Here is a 22394-nt window from a genome sequence, read left to right as displayed (position 1 = left end):
TTGAATTTTAAGATGTTTAAATTTATACTTTTAATCAAATTTAGGAAATGTTCAACTATTTTCTTTGAATAATTTTTTCTGCTCTGTTCCCTGTATCCTCTTCTTGATGTCCTGTAAAACAGGTGTTAGTATGGTAAATGGTGTCTTGTGCTTGTCTGAAGCCCTTTGAATTTTCTTCATTATTTGGTTTGTTTTTCATATTAAAAAATCTCTATTCAATATTGCAAATTTTTGGTCTGCCAGTTGAAATCCGCTGTTAACATTTTTTGGTGAAATTTATATTTCAGTCTCCATCTTTTTCAATTCTAGAATGTTATTTGACTCTTTTTAATAATTTCTCTTTTGTTATTGATATTCTCTATGGCATGAGAACTTCCTTTACATCATTCGTTATGGCTTTCTGTTTTTCCTTTGGACATATTTATAATGGTTGCCTTGAAGTATTATTTTGAAATCTGACACCTGGGCTGTGCCAAACAGTTTCTGTTTCCTCATTTTATTCTAGGGTGTATTGCAAACCTTGTGTTTCTTTGCATGTCTTGAAATTTTTTTCTTGAAGATTCAAAAATTTAAGTAATATATTTGATTAATTCTGGAGATTTACTTCCTGTATCTTCTTTTTGTTGTTGTTTATTTGTTTAGTGACTTGCTTGAACTATTCTAATAAGTATTCTCCTTTCTTAATGTGAATATTCTGATGTTTCTTATCAGAGGATTCAGACTTTTGAGTACACAGTGGTACCATAACAGTAGATTTGGCAGAAATGTATTTGTCAATTTCCCTGATTTCTCAATTAAGCTGTCTGTCTCATTGGTGTCACACCAAATTGTTAGATTTTATTAATTGCCAGCTGTTTTTTCTGTAGTTTTTGTTCTTGTTTTTCTACATTTTTTATTTTTAATTTTCATGGGTACATAGTAGATGTATATATTTATGGAGTACATGAGATATTTTGATAGTGGCATGAAATGTATAATAATCATATTATGAAAAATAGGGTATCTATCCCCTGAAGCATATATCCTTTTTATTACAAAGAATTTAATTATACTGTTTTTGTTAATTAAAGCATATAATTGAATTATTTTCACTATAGTTATCACATTGTGCTATCAATATTAGGTATAATTTAGTTTTCTTATTTTCATACTCATCAACCACCCCACCACCCAAAAGAAATCTACAAAATTTAGTAGCCTCTGGTAATGAACCTTCTTATTCACTATCTTCATGTGTTCAATTGTTTTGGTTTTTACATCTGACAATAAGTGAAAATATGTGATATTTGTTTTTCTGTGCCTAGTTTTTTTCACTTACCATAACGACCTCAAGTTTTGTCCATGTTGCTGCAAATGACAGAATCTCATTGTTTTATGGCTCTTTCATATACTTCATTGTGTATCAATATAACATTTTCTTTATTCATTCATCTGTTGATAGGCCTTGTTTAGTTTGTCTTCATGCTGCTGAAGGAGACATACCAGGGACTGGGGAATTTACAAAAGAAAGAGGTTTAATTGACTTACAGTTCCACTTGGCTGGGGAAGCCTCACAATCATGGTGGAAGACAAAGAGGATCAAGTCACGTGTTACATGGATGGTGGCAGACAGAGAGCGAGCTAGTGCGGGGTAACACCTCTTTTTAAAACCATCAGATTTCATGAGACTGACTTACTACCACTAGAACAGCATGGGAAAGACTTGCCCCCATTTCAGTTACCTCCCACTAGATCCCTCCCACAACATGTGGGAATTCAAGATGAGATCTGAGTGGGGACATAGCCAAACCATATAATTCTGCCCCTGGCTGGTCCCAAATCTCATGTCCTCACATTTTAAAACCAATCATGTCTTCCCAACAGTTCCCCAGAGTTTTAACTCATTTCAGCATTAACTCAAAAGTCCACAGTCCAAAGTCTCATCTGAGACAAGGCAAGTCCCTTCCACTTATGAGCCTGTAAAATCAAAAACAAGTTAGTTGCTTCCTAGATACAGTGGGGGTATAGGCATTGGGTAAATACAGCCATTCCAAATGGGGGAAATTGGTCAAAGCAAAGGAGCTACAGGACCCATGTACGTCTGAAATCCAGTAGAGCAGTCAAATCTTAAAGCTCCAAAATGATTTCCTTCAACTCCACATCTGATATCCAGGTCATGTTGATGAAAGAGGTATGCTCCCATGGTCTTGGGGAGCTCTGCCCCTGTAGCTTTGCAGGGTACAGCCTTCCTTCCCGCTTCTTTCACCAGCTGGCATTAAGTGTCTGCAGCTTTTTCAGGTGCACAGTGCAAGCTGTCACTGGATCTATCATTATGGGGTCTGGAGGATGGTATCATTCTCACAGCTCCATTCAGTGGTTCCCCAGTACAGACTCTGTGTGGGTGCTGCAACCCCACATTTCCCTTCTGCATTGCCCAGCAGAGTTCCTCTGTGAGAACTTTGCCCCTTCAGTAAAATTCTGCCTAGGCATTCAGGCGTTTCCGTATATCTTCTGAAATCTAGGCAAAGATTCCCAAACCTCAATTCTTGACTTCTGTGCACTCACAGGCTCAACACCACGTGAAAGCTGCCAAGGCTTGAGGCTTGCAACCTCTAAAGCCACAGCCTGAGCTCTGTATTGGCCCCTTTTAGTCATGGCTGAAACAGCTGGGACTCAGGGCACCAAGTCCCTAGGCTGCACATAGCATGGGGACTCATGGCCTAGCCGACAAAATCACTTTTTATTCCTAGGCCTCCAGGCCTGTGATGGGAGGGGCTTCCTTGAAGATCTCTGAAATGCCCTGGAGACATTTTCTCCATTGTCTTGGGGATTAACATTCAGCCCCTCGTTACTTATGCAAATTTCTGCATCAATCTTGGCTTGAATTTATCCTCAGAAAAGGTGATTTTCTTTTTCTATCACATTGTCAGGCTGCAAATTGAACTTCTATGCTTTGCTTCCCTTATAAAACTTATTGCTTTTTACAGCACCTGTAACAGCACCCAAGTCACATCTTGAATGTTTTGCTACTTAGAAATTTATTCGGCAACATACCCTAAATAATCTTTTTCAAGTTTGAAGTTCCACAAATCTCTAGAGCAGCAGCAAAATGCCATCAGTCTCTTTGCTAAAACATAGTACAAGTTACCTCTGCTCCAGTTCCCAATAAGTCCCTCATTTCTAACTGACACCACCTCAGCCTGGGCCTTATTGTTTATATCACTATCAGCATTTTTGTTAAAGCCAGTTAACAAGTCTCTAGGAAGTTCCAAACTTTCCCACATTTTCCTGTCTTCTGAGCCCTCTACACTGTTCCCACGTCTCCCTGTTACCCAGTTCCAAACTTGCTTCCACCGTTTTGCGTATCTTTTCAGCAATGCTCCACTCTACTGGTGTCAATTTGCTGTATTAGTCTGTTTTCATGCAGCTGAAAAAGACATACCCAAGACTGAAAAGTTTACAGAAAAAAGAGATTTAATTGACTTACAGTTCCATGTGGCTGAGGAAGCCTCATAGTCATGGTGGAAATATGGAGCAAGTCACGTCTTACATAAATGGTAGCAGGCAAAGAGAGAGAGCTTGATAGGGAACTCTTCGTTTTCAATTTAAATACCCATTATATCTTTCTTTTGTCTGATTTCTCCAGTCACCAGTTCCAGTACTATGTGGAATAACAGCCATGAAAGTTGGCATGTTTATCATGTTCCACGTATTAGAGGAAAGCCTTTCAACTTTCCCATTCAGTATACTACTAATAGGGAACCTGTCGTATATGGCTTTTATTATTTCAATATATGTTCCTTCTATATCTAGCTTTTTTGTGAAGGGATATTGAATTTTATTAAATGCTTTTTCAACATTAATTGGAATGATCATATGGTTTTTGTCTTTCATTCTGTTCATATAATCTAAGACATTGATTGATTTGCATATTTGGAGCCGTTGTTACATCCCTGAGATAAATCTCACTTGGTCGTGATGAATAATCTTTGTAATGTATTTTTAAAATTTGGTTTGCTAGTATTTTGTTGAGGATTTTTGCATAAATATTTATTAAAGATACTGTCCCGTAGTGTTCTCTTTTTTGTTCTGGCTTTTGTATCAGGATAATTCTGACTTCATAGAATAGGTTCAGAGGTGTTTTTTTTTTTCTCTATATTTTGGATTAGATTAGGTAGGATTGGTATCAGTTCTTCTTTAAAGGTTTGGTAGAATTCAGCAGTTAAACCATTGGGTCCCAGGCTTTCATTTACTGGAAGATTTTTATGATGGCTTCTATCTCATTACTTGCTATTGGTCTATTCAGGTTTTGGATTTCTTCCTGTTTCAATCTTGGCAGGTTTAACGTGTTAGGAATTTATCCATTCTCTCTAGGTTTTCTAGTTTATTAGTACATAGTTCCTCATGGTAGCCACTAAGTATCTTTTGAATTTCTGCAGTGTCAGTTGCAACGTCTGTCTGTTTTTTATGTCTGATTGTATTTACTTGGATCTTCTCTCTTTTTTTCATAGTCTGGCTAAAAATTTGTTAAAATTGTTTAAGTTTTCAAAAACCAACTCTTGGTTTCCTTTATCTTTTGTATTTTTTTAATTTTCATTATATTTACTTATGCTTTGATATTATTATTATTATTTTTTACTGATAGTGGGTTCTGTTTGTTCTTACTTTTCTAATTTTTAAGGTGCATTGTCAGTTTTTTTGTTTAAAGCTTTTGTCCTTTCTTCACATAGGCTCTTATGCCTATAAAATTTCCTTTTACTACTGTGTTTATTGGATACCATAAGATTTGATATGTTGTATCTCTGTAAATTTTTCAAATTCGTAATCTCTTCATTGACTCACTGGTCATTCAGGAGCATATTATTTAATTTCTATGTATTCCTATAGTTTCAAAAATTTCTCCTTTCCTTAATTTTTAGTTTTATTTCATTGTGTTCAGAGAAGATGATGGATATTATTTTAATTATTGAAGGTTTGTTTTGCGACATATGATCTGTCCTTGAGAATGATCATTGTGTTGAGGAAATGAATGTGCATTCTGCAGTCATTTGGGTGAAATGTTCCGTGAGTATCTACTAAGCCCATTTGTTCTATAGTGCAGAAAAAGTCTGTTGTTTCTTTGTTGCGATACTGTCTGGGAGATCTGTCCATTTCTGAAAGTTGGGTTTTGAAGTCTCCAGCTATTTTTCTATTGTGATCTATCTCTCTTTTTATGTCTAATAATATTGGGTTTATATAGCTATGTGTTCGAGGGCCAGGTAAATATACATTTATAATTGTTGTAGCCTGTTGCTCTATTGACATATTTATCAGTACATAATGACCTTCTTTGTCTCCTCTTATAGTTTTTGTTTTGAAACATATTTTGTCTGATATAAATATAGCTACTTCTCTCTTTTTTTTATTCTACTGGCATCGAATATCTTTTTCCATCGTTTTAACTTGTCTGTATTTATCTTACTAGGTGAAGTGTACTTTTTTCGTAGGCAATACATCTTTTGGTCTTGTTTTTTTAATCCATTCAACCCGATTTTCTTTTGATTGAAGAGTTTAGTCCACTTATATTCAATGCTATTATTGATAAATTGGGGCTTATTCTTACTTTTTAAAATTTATTTTCTGGTTGTTTTGTGATATTCTCTTTCTTCTTTCCTTCTTTCCTTCCTTCCTGTCTTCTTTTATTGAAAGTAAATTTCTTTCTAACAGACCATTTCTTGCTTTTTATTTTTTGTATTACATGTTTTTGACTTGAGGCTACCAAGATCCTTGCAAATACTGTCTTATAAGTCATTATTTTCATCTGATAACAACTAAACATTGATTGCATTAGCAAACAAACACACCCAAAAACTAATAAAAACTCTACAGCTATTACTTGAGCCCTCCACTTTTTAACTTGCTGTTTTTCTTCATGTCTTATTGTTAGATGTCTTGAAGGTTTTTGCAGTTATTTTTTTAATTGGCTCATTTGTTTATTCTCCTAACTAAGACAAAGGCATTTTACACACCACAGTTATACTGTTGCAATATTTGGTGTTGCTCTGTGTCTTTATTATGAGTAAGAGCTGTAACTTCAGATGATTTTTTATTGCTCATTTAGATCTGTTTTTTAAGATTGAATAACTTCTTTTAGCATTTCTAGTAGAACAGGTCTCATTGTTGAAATCGATCAGCATTTGTTTGGCTGGGAAAGTCTTTATTTTCCTTCATGCTTGCAAGGTAGTTTTCACAATATATACTATACCAGGGTAAGACTGTTTTTCCTTCAGCACTTTAAATATCTAATTTCACTCTTTCCTGGCTTTTAAGGTTTCCACTGAGATGGCTGCAGCCAGATGTATCGAAGTTCCGTTGTATGCGATTTGTTTTTGTTTTCTCTTGCTTTTTTTAGGATGCTTTCCTTATCATTTATCTTTGGGAGTTTCATTATTAAGTGATTTGAGTTATTCTTCTTTGAGTTAAATTTGCTTGGTCTTCTATAACCTTCTCGTATTTGAATGTTGATATATTTCTCCAGGTTTGGGAAATTATTTATTATCCCTTCTAATAAACGTTCCACCTTTATCAGAAATTCTTAGATTTGTCATTTTGCTGCTATTTTCTAGATCTTGTAGGTGTATGTATTAATCCATTTTTATACTGCTATAAAGAACTGCTTGTGACTGTGTAATTTATAAAGAAAAGAGGTTTAGTTGACTTACAGTTCAGCATGGCTGAGGAGGCCTCAGGAAGCCAGGCACCTTCTTTCCAAGGCAGCAGAAAGAAGAAGCGCAAGCAGGGTAAATGCTAGACACTTACAAAACTATCAGATCTCATGAGAACTCAGTCACTATCATGAGAACAGAATGCGGAAACCACTCTCACAATCTAATTACCTCCACCAAGTCCCGACCTTGACATATAGGGATTGTGGGGATTATGGGGGTTAAAATGCAAAAAACTCCTGTGTTTCCCTCTACTGGGACTTCTCTGGGTCAGACCTGAAGCCAGCATAGCACTGGATCTTGCTCAAGGCCCACTGTAGCTATTACCTCACTATCACTTATGTTCACTCAAGGACCTAGGGCTCTTCAATCAGCAGGTAGCAAAGCCAGCCACGTTTGTGTCCTTCCCTTTAGGGCAGTGAGTTCTCCCAGGCCCTGGGCAGGTCCAGAGATACTGTCTGCGAGGCAGGGTTTAGAGTCAAAAACTTAGAAATTTGCCTGATTTTCTACTCTGCTACAGCTACACTAGCACTAAGTAAAACATAAAGTCCTTCCTACTGTTCTCTTCCCCCTTCACAAGCAGAGGAGCCTGTCCATGTGGGCACCACCATCGCCGGCCCATGGGGGAATTCTGCTGTGCCATCCCTTAGGTTCACTTAAAACCTAAGGGTTCTTCAGTCAGCTTGTGTGAATTATCCCAGGCCTAAGACTCACCCTTCAGGAAGTGGGCTCTCCTCTGGCCCAGGGCAAGTCCAGAAATGCTGTCCAAGAGCTTAGGCCTCAACTTGCGGACCCCGAGGGCTGCTTGTTGCTCTACACCACTGTAACCAGGCTGGTGCCTAAGGTGAAAAACAAAGTCCTCTTCACTTTTCCCTTTGTTTTTCTGAAACAGGAGGAGTCTTTCACTGTAGCCACTATAGCTTGGAATGTGCTGAGTAACACTTAGAGTCAGCACCTCTCAGAGCCCATTGTCCATGACATACTCCCTGGATATCACTGCTGCTTATGTAGGGCCCAGGGCTCTTTAGTCAGTAGGTGATTGATCCCGCCAGGTTTGGGTCATTCCTTTTTGACCCAAAATGTGTCTAGAAATGTCATCGAGGAGCTAGGTCCCATGACTCTGCCTGGCGCTCTAACTTACTGTGCCTGAGCTGGAATCTAAGATGCAAGACAGTCCTCTTGACCCCTTTCTCTCCTCCCATTAAGCAGAGAGATGGAGACACTTTCATTGCTGTGATCTCCACTGTCTGGAGCTGGGGGAGGATTGGTGCAAGCACTGCTTTAGCTGCCCTGGCTAGGAGGCTCCCTAGGTTACTTGCCACCCCAGTCCCCGACCTCTGGCTCTGAGTCCATCCCAGCACTAGGATTTGCCCAGGAATTGCAGTACCTGTGTCCTAGACTGCCCTTCAAGTGTACATAGGACCCCAGAGCATTTTGGTCTGCAGTGCCAAGGCTTGTCAAAATACTCGAGTTTGGACCAATTAGATAGGGAATTCCCCTCTGGCTAGCTCTGGTCCAAATGTTTCTTCAGTGTGTGATCACTGGCTGAGCCCAGCACAGCTTTGCTCTCTGACATGGCAGGGTAGTACTTATTTCAGTGCTTAATTCCTTCAGTCACTATGCTTTCCCTCCTCCAAATGCACAGACTCTCCAGACTGCAGGGCTACAGCCAAGGGCATGGGGGAGGGTGGCATCACTGATTCAAGGCTGTCTTTTTAACCTTTTTCAATGCCTTTTTAAATTATATGTAGTTAAAACTAGGTACTGTGATTGTGACTGCTTACCTGAGTTTTGGTTCTCGTGACAGTCCCTTTTTTGTGTGCAGATAGTTGTTAAAATTTGGTGTTTCTGAAGGAGTACAAACAGTGCAAGCTTCTATTTCACCATCTTGTTCTGATATCCACTCTTGTTTTTGACAATGCCCCAGATAGTAAGTTTGAAAAGCTGCTTATTGTTATGCTCCCAGAATTGAAAATTTCTCATTACTTTTGATTATCTGGGATTCTGTTTATTAACCTGAGCTATTATTTCTGGAGTTCAACATTAACCTAACTTTCTCTTATTCCCTAGGTTTTTACAGAGAGTATTAAAATACATGTTTGATATATTACAATATTAAAAGAATGTCATCTTGATTTATTTTGTTATGAGTGCTAATATTTTTTGCCATATCTCATAAGTCAGACAGCACCGTCTTGTTTAATACTGTCTGAAATCTGATGCATAGGTAAATATGTTGGTATACAATTTGGGGCTAGCTCTTTCACTGTTGTGTTGTAGTCATTGAAAGCAAAGATTCTTTAGGGACTTTATTGTGTTAAAAATGTAAAGCCATATTAAAAGGTAATTACTGGTTATCAAAGATAATCCTAATGTCCAGCTCCTGCAGAGCATTTAGGCTCTAGTTGGGAGCTAGATATGGTTAGCCTCTTTGTCCCCACCCAAATCTCATCTAGAACTATAATATGCATGAGTTGGGGTAGGGGCCTGGTGGGAGGTCATTGAATCATGGGTATGATCTTCTCCTTTTCTGTTCCTGTGATAGTGAGTTCTCATGAGATCTGGTGTATTAAAGTGTGTTTCATCTTCCCCCTCACACTCTATCTCTCCTACCACATGTGAAGAAAGTAATTGATTTCTGTTCTCCTTCCTCCCTTCCTCCATGATTGTAAGTTTTTTAAGGCCTCCCAGACAGGCTTCCTGTTAAGCCTGGGGAACTGTGAGTCAAACCTTTGACTCACAAATCCTGGGGAGCTGTGAGTCGAACTTTTGACTCACAAATTACCCAGTCTAAGGTAGATCTTTATAGCAGTGTGAAAATGAATTAATATAGAGCCAATCTTGTTATTAATTAGTGTGAATTCTTAGATCTTAAGCTATTATCTGTGTAATCCATCAAATATGTTTATTATAATTCATTGTATTTGTGATATCAGCTTCCTCACCTTATTTTAGCAAAAATTTTAGTGTTGTAAAAGTAGTCCTATTTAATATCACTGTTTCATGACTTTTGTGAATACAAAATTTGAAAACTTATGTAACTAGACAAAGTGCCTGACCTTCTATAAGCAATATATAATTATGATATGCTGCTTTCGTTCTTATTATTAAGTTAATATTCATTTGTATACACATAAGAGGTTGTATTAGGATGCTCTAGAGAGACAGAAATAATAGGGTGGATGTGTACAAATATAAAGGGGAATTTAGTAAATATTACCTTACATGATCGAGAGGTCCCACAGTAGGCTGTCTGTAAGCTAAGGAGAAAGGAGAGCCAGCCTGAGTCCCCAAACTGAAGAACCTGGAGTTGGATGTTCGAGGGCAGGAAGCATCCAGCACGGGAGAAAGATTAAGCTGGGAGGCTGAGCCAGTCTTTCTTTTTCATGTTTTTCGGCCTGTTTATATTTGCTGGCAGCTGATTAGATTGCCTACCAGATGAAGGGTGGATCTGCCTGCCCCGGCCCACTGACTCAAATGTTAGTCTCTTTTGGCAATAGCCTCACAGATACACGTGGGATCAGTACTTTGTATCTTGAATCCAATCAAGTTGATACTCAGTATTAACTGTCACAGAGGTGGACTTGAAATTGGTGTGATTAGATAACATTTGGTATGTCACAAAACAGGCCTTGCCCAAGTATTTGTTTATTCACTTTTTTTTTTTTTTTTTTTTTGAGACAGATTCTTGCTCTGTCGTCCAGGCTGGAGAACAGTGGTGCGATCTTAGCTCACTGCAACCTCTACCTCCCCAGGTTCAAGAGGTTCTCCTACCTCAGCCTCCCGAGTAGCTGGGATTACAGCGCACACCACCACGCCCAGCCGATTTTTTGTATTATTAGTAGAGATGGGGTTTTGCCATGTTGGCCAGACAGGCCTCTACATCAGGTGATCTGCTCACCTTGGCCTCCCAAAGTGCTGGGATTACGAGCATAAGCCACCCACATTTTTTAACATATTTTCTGGCCCACATTTTTTAACATATTTTCTCTTTTAAATGTTTTGTTAGAAAAAAGAAAAGATAATTGTTATTGCTAAAATAGATACAGAGAAAGTGATAATTTTAGCCACTATTCCTCTTCTGAGCATACTTCCAGGCTCACTTCCAGGTATGAGTTAGGAGCAACCTGTTATAAAGGTTCCCACATTCTCCTGTTGCTCAAGCAGACATATACTTTTTTGTTATTATGCATTTTCATGTACTCTAGCCTTATATAGACACACAGATAATTTGTTTCCCCTTTTATTCACCTTAGGAAAACAAGATTATAGTATATATATATATGTGTGTGTGTGTGTGTGTGTGTGTGTGTGTGTGTGTGTGTGTGTATACATATATATATATGTATTTCAGTATATTGCTTTTGTACTCAAAAACATTATTTATGTATATCCTTCCAGCTCAAATTTTGTGTCCAATATAAACTAATATTTAACTTTCTTATCCCTCAAATACAGAATTATCCCCCTACCAAAAAAAAACTTTCTTTATAAATTTGCTCCTTTGGCCCATGTCTTAAAATTATTTTTGTTGTTATGAGAAAGCCCTTTTGTTCTTTAGTGATGGTATAAAAATGTTTACATATCGCTTTAGTTTTGAGGTCAGATTGATAAATTTTACCGTCTTATCTTTGCTCATGACTTGCAATGACGTTTTGCCAAATACCAGTAGTGATAAATTAATTTTTTTTCTCCGCCTATATTCTTCACCTAAAATTGTATTTTCAGGCAAATGAACATTTTTTACAGTGTTGAATCTTCTGATACATGAATATGGGTATGTGTCCAGTGATCCATTATTTTATATTATACTATAACATTTTTAATTCACTTAATATGCTTGCTAAAGTATTTTTACAATGTTAGTACTTCCTAACTTACATTTTAAGCTTTCTGTTGTCCATCAGTTTTTTTTTTTTTGCAATTATATGTTCTACTTAATTATCTTTAGACTACATAGCAACTATTTTTTTATCTATATCTTTTTTGCATGCATTTCCAAATTGTTGGTTTCCATTTATTTTAAGTTGTATTCTTTTGAACTGTCTCTACGGATAATTGGATTTTTATTGTAGGTCCCTTGAAATAATATCAACAAATATTTACCATATCCACATTATTATGAAAACTGGCAAAATAGCAACAGATTGTTCATGAATCCTCACTGCATGCCTCGTCTCCCCATCCTTGTATTTGAGGGTCAAGGTTGTTCAGCTCCATTTTGGCAGGAACTTACATTAAAATTCTTTTGATGAACCTTGATGTCATTTGTCTTGATACTGATTAGCCATAGATTTTAAATGACAGTACTGACCATACTCCAATTTAATAATAGGTAAGTGCTGGCAACCCAAAATGTATTACTTGAACATGGATTCTTGTGTTTTGATAGTAATAATATGTATATACTGGTTAAACAATAATAAAGACATTTTTACATTTTTGGTACATTTGAAGCATTAGATAAATGGGGAATATGAATATATATGGTGAGTAGTAAATAATTTTGGTGGAGATTAAGTGAGGCAAGATAGAAGTCCTAGAGGGCAATGACTGACCCATGGAAAGCAATGCAAATATAGGAATTCTTATATATTTTTTTCTGTTGTAAGTCCTATTGTTTTTGTTAATATCAGCTAAATATATTCTCCATTTTACGTATGGAGTATCATCTTCTTTAAAGGCTTAGATATTCATGCTTTGATTTTCAAATGGTGAACTCATGTAAGGAATCATGGGAATATGTTGTAAATTAAGAGTTTATGTGTTGATTATTTCTAATTAACATCAATTTTGTTCAGCAACATCTCACTATAAATACTTGTGTTGTTTAAATAATTTTGGTTTTAAAATTTCATTTAGAGTATATCATTTTATAAAGATTCATGAGGCTACACAAATGCTTTGTGTACTTTTCTGTGTGTATGTAATGCCTCGACAGAAATAAAAGAATCAAACATCATCCCACAGCAAACAGTAATCACCTGGGTTTAGTAGACTAGATACCAGTTCTTACATTTTATTGTCAGAGAATTACCTATTTCAGCCCTGTATAACTAGAGACTAACAGTAATTTTGTTTTCTCCAATTTACTACAGTATTGTATTTGTATTTAGTAATCATTATAGCTAGATTATCAAGTTTAGAAAACTCAGCCACTTTACAATATATAGTCTTCCCAAGCCCCAAATGGTTATACAGCAGGTTATAAAGACTTTTTCTTTATTGGTAAATATTTCTTGCTTTTTAAAACATTTTTTAAATATTTAGATAGGTGATCCTTATGTTTTAATAATTTTATATAACTTTTTTTTCTTGTCAGTGTAAGTAAACCTTAATTAAACAAGTATAACCATTATCATTACTTATTGTTATTACCTTTAATGCAGAATGTGTGTATTATATTATTTCTCATACGAATAAATCTCACAGCTTTTACAGCATCAATTACTAGTTTAAAATCCTAAAGCAAATGATTGGCCTAGCTTCCTTCTTACCTGAGAAATGTATATTTTCTAATAAAAGTTACAATTAGTGTTTTATTCAGCCCCACTAGTCAAGTTACTTAAAAATACATTAAAAATAAATTAACGAATCACAAATATTTATTTCCATATCTTTGTTTTAACCAATGTTAAGTGTCTGTTCCCTCTATTTTAACATGTACATGTATATATACATATATGTATATATTCTGATAAATATATAGATAACCAAGGTTATTGATATAAATGTATTTCTTTTCTTTATTATTTTAATTAGCAAAATAGCATCACAGTATACATATCATGTAGCGAATTGATAGTTCAATAGGAGGCATTAATCCAAGGATATTAGAAGAATTACCCAAAGTACTGACATGCTGTTAGCTAGGTATATGTCTTCTAATAGAAAATCAGTGTGGTATGAAATAATGTGTTTTGTCAAGCATGGAAACAATACTGTGATGATATAGTCATGTTTTCCTCTGTGGCTCCTGAGTTTCTCCAAGTATTTTCATATACATTGACTTGTTTATATCTCACGACAATTTTGAAGTGTAGAATTACAGGTAGAATGCACAGCTCAAATATCTTGTAATGAGTAAATAAGATAATATACATGCTGTAAGTATTCCATCTGCCATGTAAATAGCATCAAATGGGTGTAAATCATTACGATAATTAGAGATATTAATATCAGGCAATTTTCCCCAGGATAGAAAAATGTGAGGCTGTTATTTGTTAGATCACTTATTAAGCATTCCATAACAAGAGAGTACCCTAAGTAACTTTTGAGGTTTTAAGTGAATTTTACTTATTATCTATCTAATAATACACATAACATTTTTTCAACCTCATAGGTGATACACGGTAACTATATATGGTAAAAAATGAAAAACTAATCTTCTCTCACAAATTATTCAATTCTCATTATTTTTTAAGCAATGATAACTGCTTCATTGATAAAATTTACAGCATATTAAACTGCAGTGAAATTTGCTGCTGGATATTTTCAGATTAGTTGTTTGCTAATCACATTAAAACTAGATCAGTTACTACAACGTGTTTTATCTCTTATGAATATCCCAATACCATTTCATTAGTGATGTTTCTCTCTCCTCCTCCCCCTCCACTCTCTTTCCCTCTTAGCCTTCCTCCTGCCTGCTATGGTTTATATTTTAAAATTAAGCTCTGTTCTGTAGGTATGATGATCTTGTTGGTTTTTTTGTGTCTTGTTTTACCTTGATCATTTCAAAGGTTCTTTAATATAAGAGTATACTTGTTTAAGGTGAGATTATATCTGTTTTATTACATCAAAAACCTTCCTGTAATATACTCCTTTTGCTCTTATATTTTTTTCAGATTTTTGAGGTATAATTGACAAATAAAATTGTATACATTGAAGGGTACAACTTGATAATTTGATACATGTAGACATTGTGATACGTTTACCAAAAACAAGGTAACACATAACTTCACATAGTTATCATTTTGTGTGTATATGGTGAGAGAATTAAGATCTATGTTAGAAAATTTCAAGTATGCAATACAGTATTATTAACTGTAACCACAATGCTGCACATTAGATCTCTGGAACTTATTCATCTTACAACTGAAAGTTTCTACCCTTTGACGAACATCCCCTCTTTTTCCTCCTCGCCTCGAGCCTCTGGTAACCACCATTTTACTCTCAGCTTCTATGATGTTAACTGTTTAAGTTTCCACATCATAAGTGAGGTTATATAGAACTCGTCGTTCTGTGTCTAGCTTTTTTACTTAGCATAATGGACCCCAGTTTCAACCATGTTGTTGTAAATGGTAATAATTTTTCCTTATTATGGCTGAGTTGCATTCTATTAGCTAGCTAGCTAGATAATGTTGTTTTCATATCTTAGCTATTATGAATCATGCTGCAATGAACATAGAAGTGCAAATATCACTTCAAGATACTGATTTTATTTCCAATAAATATGTACCCAGAAGTGGGTTTGCTGGGACATAGGTGATTCTATTTTTATTTTTTTGTTACATCTTCATGTTCTTTTCTATAGTGGCTGTACCAATTTGTATTCCCACCAATATTGTAAAATGGTTTACTTTTCTTGACAACCTCACCAACACTTATCTTTTGTCTTTTTGGTAATAGCCATGTGAGCATGTATAATGTGATATCTCATTGTGGTTTTAGTCTTCATTTCCCTCGTGATTCATGTTGCTGAGCACCTTTTCATATCCCTTGTTAGTTACCTATATGCCTCCTTTGGAAAATTGGCTCTGCAGATTCTTTGCCCATTGTTTAATCTGTTTATTTGTTTTTTGTGCTTTTTTGTTATATGAGTTCATTATATATTTTTGATATTAAGTTGTTATCAGTTATATGGGTTGCAGTTATTCCATAGGTTCTCTCTTTATTCAGTTGATGGTCTTCTTTGCAGTGCAGAAGCTTTGTAGATTGATGTAACCTCACTTTTTACTTTTGCTTTTATTGCCTGTGCTTTTAGGGTCATTGTAAAAGATAATCATTGCCTAGAACAAAGTCAAAGAACTTTTCCCTATGTTTTATTCCAGCAGGAGTTTTAAGGTATTTTGTCTTATGTTTAAGTATTCAATCCATTTTGAACTGATTTTTGTGCATGGTGTAAGATAAGAGTTCAGTTTAATTCTTTTGCATGTGGGTATACAGTTTTCCCAACACCATTTATTATATTCACTCCTCATTATATATTCTTGGTGCCCTTGTCAATGATGAGGAAATAAAATTTATTTTTGTATATTGATATTTTTGTATCCAAAAACTCTGCTGAATTATTAATTCTAATAAAGTTTTTGTATTTTGATGAATTCACAATTATGTCATTCATGAATAGATATAGCTATACTTATTCTTTAACAATGTAGACACTCTTTATTCATTTTGCCTGATCATTCTAGCTAGAACTACCTGTAAAATGTTTAATACAAATGATTAAAGTGAATATCTTTGCTTTGCTATTGATACTTGAGGGAAAGCATTCAGTCTTCAACTATTTTGTATGATGTTAGTTGTGGGTTTTGTATATATGGCCCTTATCAGGTTTAGTAAGTTTTTTTCTATTCTTAGTTTTGGGGGCATATCATGAAAGAGTGGTATGTTTTGTCTAGTGTTTTTTGTGTGTGTATTGAGAAATGAATACATGGTCTTTCTTATTTCTTCTATTGATATGTGCTAATATGTTTGTTGTATTTTGTTGTTTTATTTTCAGATGCTAAACCATCTTTGCATTCCTGGAACAAATCTCACTTGTTCCTAGTGTGTAATCTTGTTTGAATGTTGCTTGATTCAATTTGGTACATATTGTGTTATGCAGCACAAGAAAGTGAGCACACCAAATCACACGACAAATCATCCCAATGACTATATACAATAATTGCCTCCCCCATAATATAAATGAGGAAGCTCCTTTGCTTCATGGATTATTTTCCAGTCTAACCACATTCTCCACTTAACACTAACTCCTACCCGAATCTAACATGACCCTCCCCTAAGTTTCTTTCCTATATTTTTTCTCTCTGTTCTTCAGTAGAGTCCTTGGGTACCAAGTTTCATGGGTTTTGGTAGCCAGCTTCTCCAGGGCTATCCTGGAAGCCATCCAAAAACTAAGTTCACTAGAGACTTTTGATGTAAAAAATTGAAGAATTTAATAGTCACCAATTTTTCTGTAATATCTCCAAGTATAATTTTGGGAGATATAAATCTTAGTTCAGGCTACTGTAATAAAGTACCATAGACTAGGTGCCTTATAAACAACCATAGTTTGTTTCTTATGCCTCTGAGGGATGGAAGTCTGAGATCATGAAGCTGGTGTGATCTGACTTTTGTAAGGGCGCTTTTCTGTGTTCCAGACTGCCAACTTCTTGAGTCCTCACATGGCAGAAAGAGCTAGCTAGATTTCTGGCTTACCATAAGGGCACTAATCTTATTCATGAAGGTTTCACTTTCATTACCTAATTACCTCCCAAAGTTCCCACCTCCAAAAACCATAAAAATGGAGGCTATGCTTTCAATATATAGATTTGGGGGAGGTTCGCAAACATTCAAACAACAACAGATAAAACATGCTAAAGCATTAAGCATGTATACACATAGGTTTTATTTTGATGTCATTCTTGTCTCTTCTACTCAAACCAGATAGTGAAGAGCCACTATTCAGCAAATCTTTGTGATCTTAAGAATATTGTCATGGATATCGCATATAAATTTGTGCTTAGTGATGAAGAAAACTTTCAATCCTACATGGATTGTTTTGGAGTGCATCATTTTAAATGAGATTCCAGTCTGGCAGTTTTTCCCAAATATCTAATGAACAAAACAGAATATTATGAATCAATTTCATTTTATTGGTATCTGTCCATTTTTGAGCTCAAAACACAGTGTTACAATTGTCACAATTGATCACAAATTCAATTCCTTGTACAGTGAATATAATGTCTATAATTTTTTTTAGGTTTACCTTGATTACTCCCAGAAGCATATTATCACAAATGGAGCTTTAATAATAATTTACCAAATTCTCAAAAACTTGTAATAGGGCTTTCAAGCACTACATAGAAAACATATGCAATTTTTAAAAATTTAAGTTTTATAATATCAGATTTTCATATTTTCTGGCATGAAGTGTATTTGTTTAAACTGTTCAGTATTCTTCAAACCTTCTGTTTAGAATTAATCTTTATATTGTGTATAATTTTCAAATAAGAGTTATGAATATATAATAAAAAGGGGATCTTAAATTACTCATTCCATAATATGCCTCTTTTCAAATTTAAAAGCGCACAATGGATATCCATGTAGCTTAATCTATTTTAGGATTTGAAAATCCTACTTAACACTAAGTCACTAAGTCATGGATTTTAGTGTTATTCTATTGTGTTATATCTTTAAATTTATTTTTTGTTGCGCATGTAAAATGCACTAATGTGCATTACATGGGTGTTTATATTTTGCTTTACAATCATGACTGTGCTCAACACTATTAGATGGTTAATTCTGTTTAAGAATTCTCTTTGTCAATTCCTGTCTAATACTCACTGTTTTAATTAATGTGATTAATATCTGTAGTGGTAAATATGCCTAATTCCTGTTTTGTTTTGTTTTTTAGTTAGTCCTTGAGTAATATTGTCTAGATTATCTCACCTAAGAGTTACATACATTTCCAGTTGAAATTTAAACTTATGTTAAAAATTCCTAATGAGGTGACATTACATTTTGATTTTTAATTTAACTCTTGTGAAGAATCAAAGATTTTTTGAGCAAATGTAACAAATTTTAATATTGACTTTCCCTAAACCAGATAAGGTATATAACTTTTGATAAGTATATAACTTTTGTGAACTACTTTTAGTCCTTTAGAAAAAGTTTGTTTTTTTTGTATAGAAAAAACTTGTTATACTTAATAATTCTAAATTTTCAAATGTTGTGCATTGTAAATTCACACTAAATTTGGTTAACTCTTCAACATAATTAATGGTGGTGTAATATTGAAGAAATAATAATTTATCTAGTTTTATTTTTAGTCTGCCCATGCTTAAGACTATTTTTGAGGAATAGGGGAGATTCATGGATTGTATGTCTTGATAGTAATACTCATGTGTTTGTAGTGCAAAATTATCATTAGTCCTGATTTTACATAGTCACAACAGGTAGTTATTAAAATCCAGGGAAATAATAGACTTCATTTGCCTCTAGGCTTTCCTCCCCAACCCTCATATTCTGCCTTCTAGAACCCTGCTGTAAAATCTGGGCCCTCAGTTAGACTCTTTAGAAAGGAATTTTTGCCAGCTTCTCCATATTTCCACAGTCACCTGAAACCACAACACATGAGAGATATTTAGGTCTCCAGCCTCCCTGGCCTCTTTGCTGTTCCTCAGCCACCCCCATTCCAGTCTCCCTCAGATTTTTTTAAATGACTGCTTGCTCTTGCTGAAGAGTCTTCCTCCCAGCTATCATTTGGGTTGACTCTCAAAACTCTCGAGGATCTTTGGTCCAATGTCACTTATTCATGGCTACTCTGACCTCTCCATTTAATTCAGCATTATCATCTTTGTCTTTAGCTTTCCCAATCTCCCTCCCTGCTTTATTCAACCTGTTTCATATCACATGCTAGCATGGTTTTTCATTTATTCATTATGTTTTTTCTAGAGTGAACAATCTTCTAGATTTGCTTGGAACTAAGGGAGATTTTCCAGGTCGTGAAACTTCTCAGTTTTAAAGCCAGAAAAGTCCCACGCAAACTTGGATGAGTTGTCCAACTTGTTTTCTTGTTTTTCTCCTCCCAGCAGAATGAAACCATAATGACTATAGAGATCTCTGGTTTGTTCGGTGATTTATTTCACACATAAGCAGTGCCTCACACATAGGTAGTTAATAATTTTTTTTTCTAAATTATGGAAGGAAGAAATAAAAAATAAGAATTACAGTGCTTACATCTTGGTAGCTAGGCATGTATGTTCTAAATGGCTCTGCTATATGATGCTTCTGGAGAATAAAATCAAATTTACTAAAATAATATAATTACTTAGGTTTCTGAGTCACTTTTTAGTTCATAAATATATGATTTCCCCCTTATCCTGCCTCATTTAATTCTGATTCTAGTGGCAGTCTTGCAGCATAGAATTAATAATAATATCTATGGCATCAGATGTTTTTGAGGGTAAAAAGAGGTTACTCCCATGAAGGCATTTCCATACTCTGTCACACTTGAGTAAGCTTTCAGTGTGAATGTTTCTAACTACATTATGATTGCTATCATTATTGTTCTTTCGTTATGACAAGATAGTCATTACCTTCTTTTTGGGAATAGGAAGTTTGAGACTCAGAGAAGATTAGTGACTTGTTTCAAGTCAGAAAACAAGTGAGCAGCTTGTGCTAAAGTTTTTAAAGATTTTCTTTGTCAATTTGTTCAATACGATGTCAATTTCTCTTAGTGTAACCAAAGAAAGATTTCTAAGCTGCAACATGAAGAAAACTTAGCAACTAATCCCCCTCCATACACATCAGTTTCATTAAACATGCTTTTTGTAATCAATATTAATAGTCTCTGAAAATTAGGTTTTTTCTTGGAAAAAATATTTGGACATTCCTTTAGGGCAACTATCATTTACATTTTAAAATTCATTTTATGTTTCAAAATTCAATTTTCAAACACAAATGCAGTTCATCAGATAATATGATTTCAGAAAACAATTTAATATGACTGATGTCCTTGTAAGAAGAAGAAAATTTTGACAGAGACACAGATAGTGTGAAGACAGCATTATGAAGCACTATTTTACATAGTGGCAGACCAGAGAGCATGTGCAGGGCAACTCCCCTTTATAAAACCATCAGATCTCATGAGACTTATTCAATATCATGAGACCAGCACAGGAAAGACCTGCCCCATGATTCAACTACCTCCCCCCAGGTCCCTCCTACAACATGTGGGAATTATGGGAGCTACAATTCAAGATGAGATTTGGGTGGAGACAGAGCCAAACCATATCACTGGGCATTTTATAAAGGAAAGAGATGTAATTGACTCACAGTTCTGCATTGCTGAGGAGGCCTCAGGGAACTTACAATCATGGTAGAAGGCAAAGGGGAAGCAGGCACCTTCTTCATAGGGCAGTAGGATGGTGTAAGTGCAAGCAAGGGAAGTGTCAGATGCTCATAAGCCCATCAGATCTCATAAGAACTCACTCACTATCACATTATCAGCATGGAGGGAAATTACTTCCACTTGGCCCCACTCTTGGCACTTAGAGGTGATGTGGATTACAATTCAACATGATAGTTTGTGTGGGATCACAGCCAAACCATATCACTATTAAACAAAAACTTCTCGTTCTTCCCTCCTTTAACCCATGATATCTTTCTGTCTATGTATTTCACCGCTCTGTATACCTCATAAAAGTGGAATCGTACAGTATTTGCCCCTTAGTGTCTGGCTTATTTCACTTAGCATAATGCCTTCAATGTTAAATGGGTGCTTGTATTAAGACACTAAAATAACCCAAATTATTGTTGGTAATTTGTTATAGTAATAGTAAATAAAACACAGGTATATACTTCTCAAATAAAAAAAAAGTTCTATTTTCACGTTTAAGTATCGAATATCTCTAAAACATGCTATTGTAAATTTTTGATACAAAATAATAATTATCATCTTTGCACTGTTTTACTGGATCCTCCTGTGCCTCACATTTTGTAAGCCTACTATTTATCTCAGCATTTGCCATGACAAAGAGATTTGTCTGGTGTGACCATATAGCTCCTCTTTTCAGTGCCCTTTTTCTATCTCTGGGTTTGGCCCTAGGACTTGCAGATGATGTCACAGTAGGAGCATCTGTGGAAACTGGCTTGGTACTTGCACGTGCTCAAACAGAATTTCTATGGAGTCAGAAACACATAAGGCACCAATAACGAATGCGGTGGTGGGAGCTGGTAGGTAAATGCTCCCTTTGTGTATCTTTCTAGAAGAGAACTTTGTGGTGCACTGTTTGTCTCCTCAGAGGGTCCGCGGGTACTGAATACCTACCGACCACAGTGGTAACCAAATCAAGAAAGCATCATTGAACTGGCTTTTCTTCCTTCCTTAACTTTTGCCTAGTACTCCGTTTCTATTCTCTGAGACACTTCCCAAAATAATATTTTGATTGAAACTGCCTCAGGCTCTGAATTCTGATGGAAACTTAGATTAAGAGAACTATGAAAACAATACTTGCTCATTATGGACAATTGAGTAAAGACAGAAAAGTGAAAGGAAAAAAAATAATCCATAATCATGTACCCAGAAGCAATCATCATTAATACTTGAGTTCAGTCTCTTTGTGAGCCCCTATTGGATTTGCACAAGAACCTACCAATTTTGGCTCCAGACGATAGTGCCTGTCTGGATGACTAACATGAAATTCCATCCTTGATTTCTTTTGATGGCCTACGGATGAAGTATACTCATCATCCCTGAGCAAAAAGGATCTAAAAGGGATATTTTTACATTTATAATTCAGGCAAATTATCATTTTTTATCTAAAAGGTCTAAGAGCAAAGTAGATTTCTTGGTCATTAGGAGAGAAGTGCCCTAAAAAAAACTAATTTATGGAACAAATATAATAACGAATAACATTCGTTATTACATTTGTTCCATAAATTAGTTTTAAGAACTTGATAAGAACATAGTAAAAGAACCTTTCCTGGAGCATTGAACAAAGT

This window comes from Sapajus apella, unplaced genomic scaffold (genome assembly GCF_009761245.1).
Source record: "Sapajus apella isolate SASKATOON/1434 unplaced genomic scaffold, GSC_monkey_1.0 scaffold93, whole genome shotgun sequence".
Lineage (NCBI taxonomy): Eukaryota > Metazoa > Chordata > Mammalia > Primates > Cebidae > Sapajus > Sapajus apella.
This window is presented reverse-complemented; position numbering follows the sequence as displayed.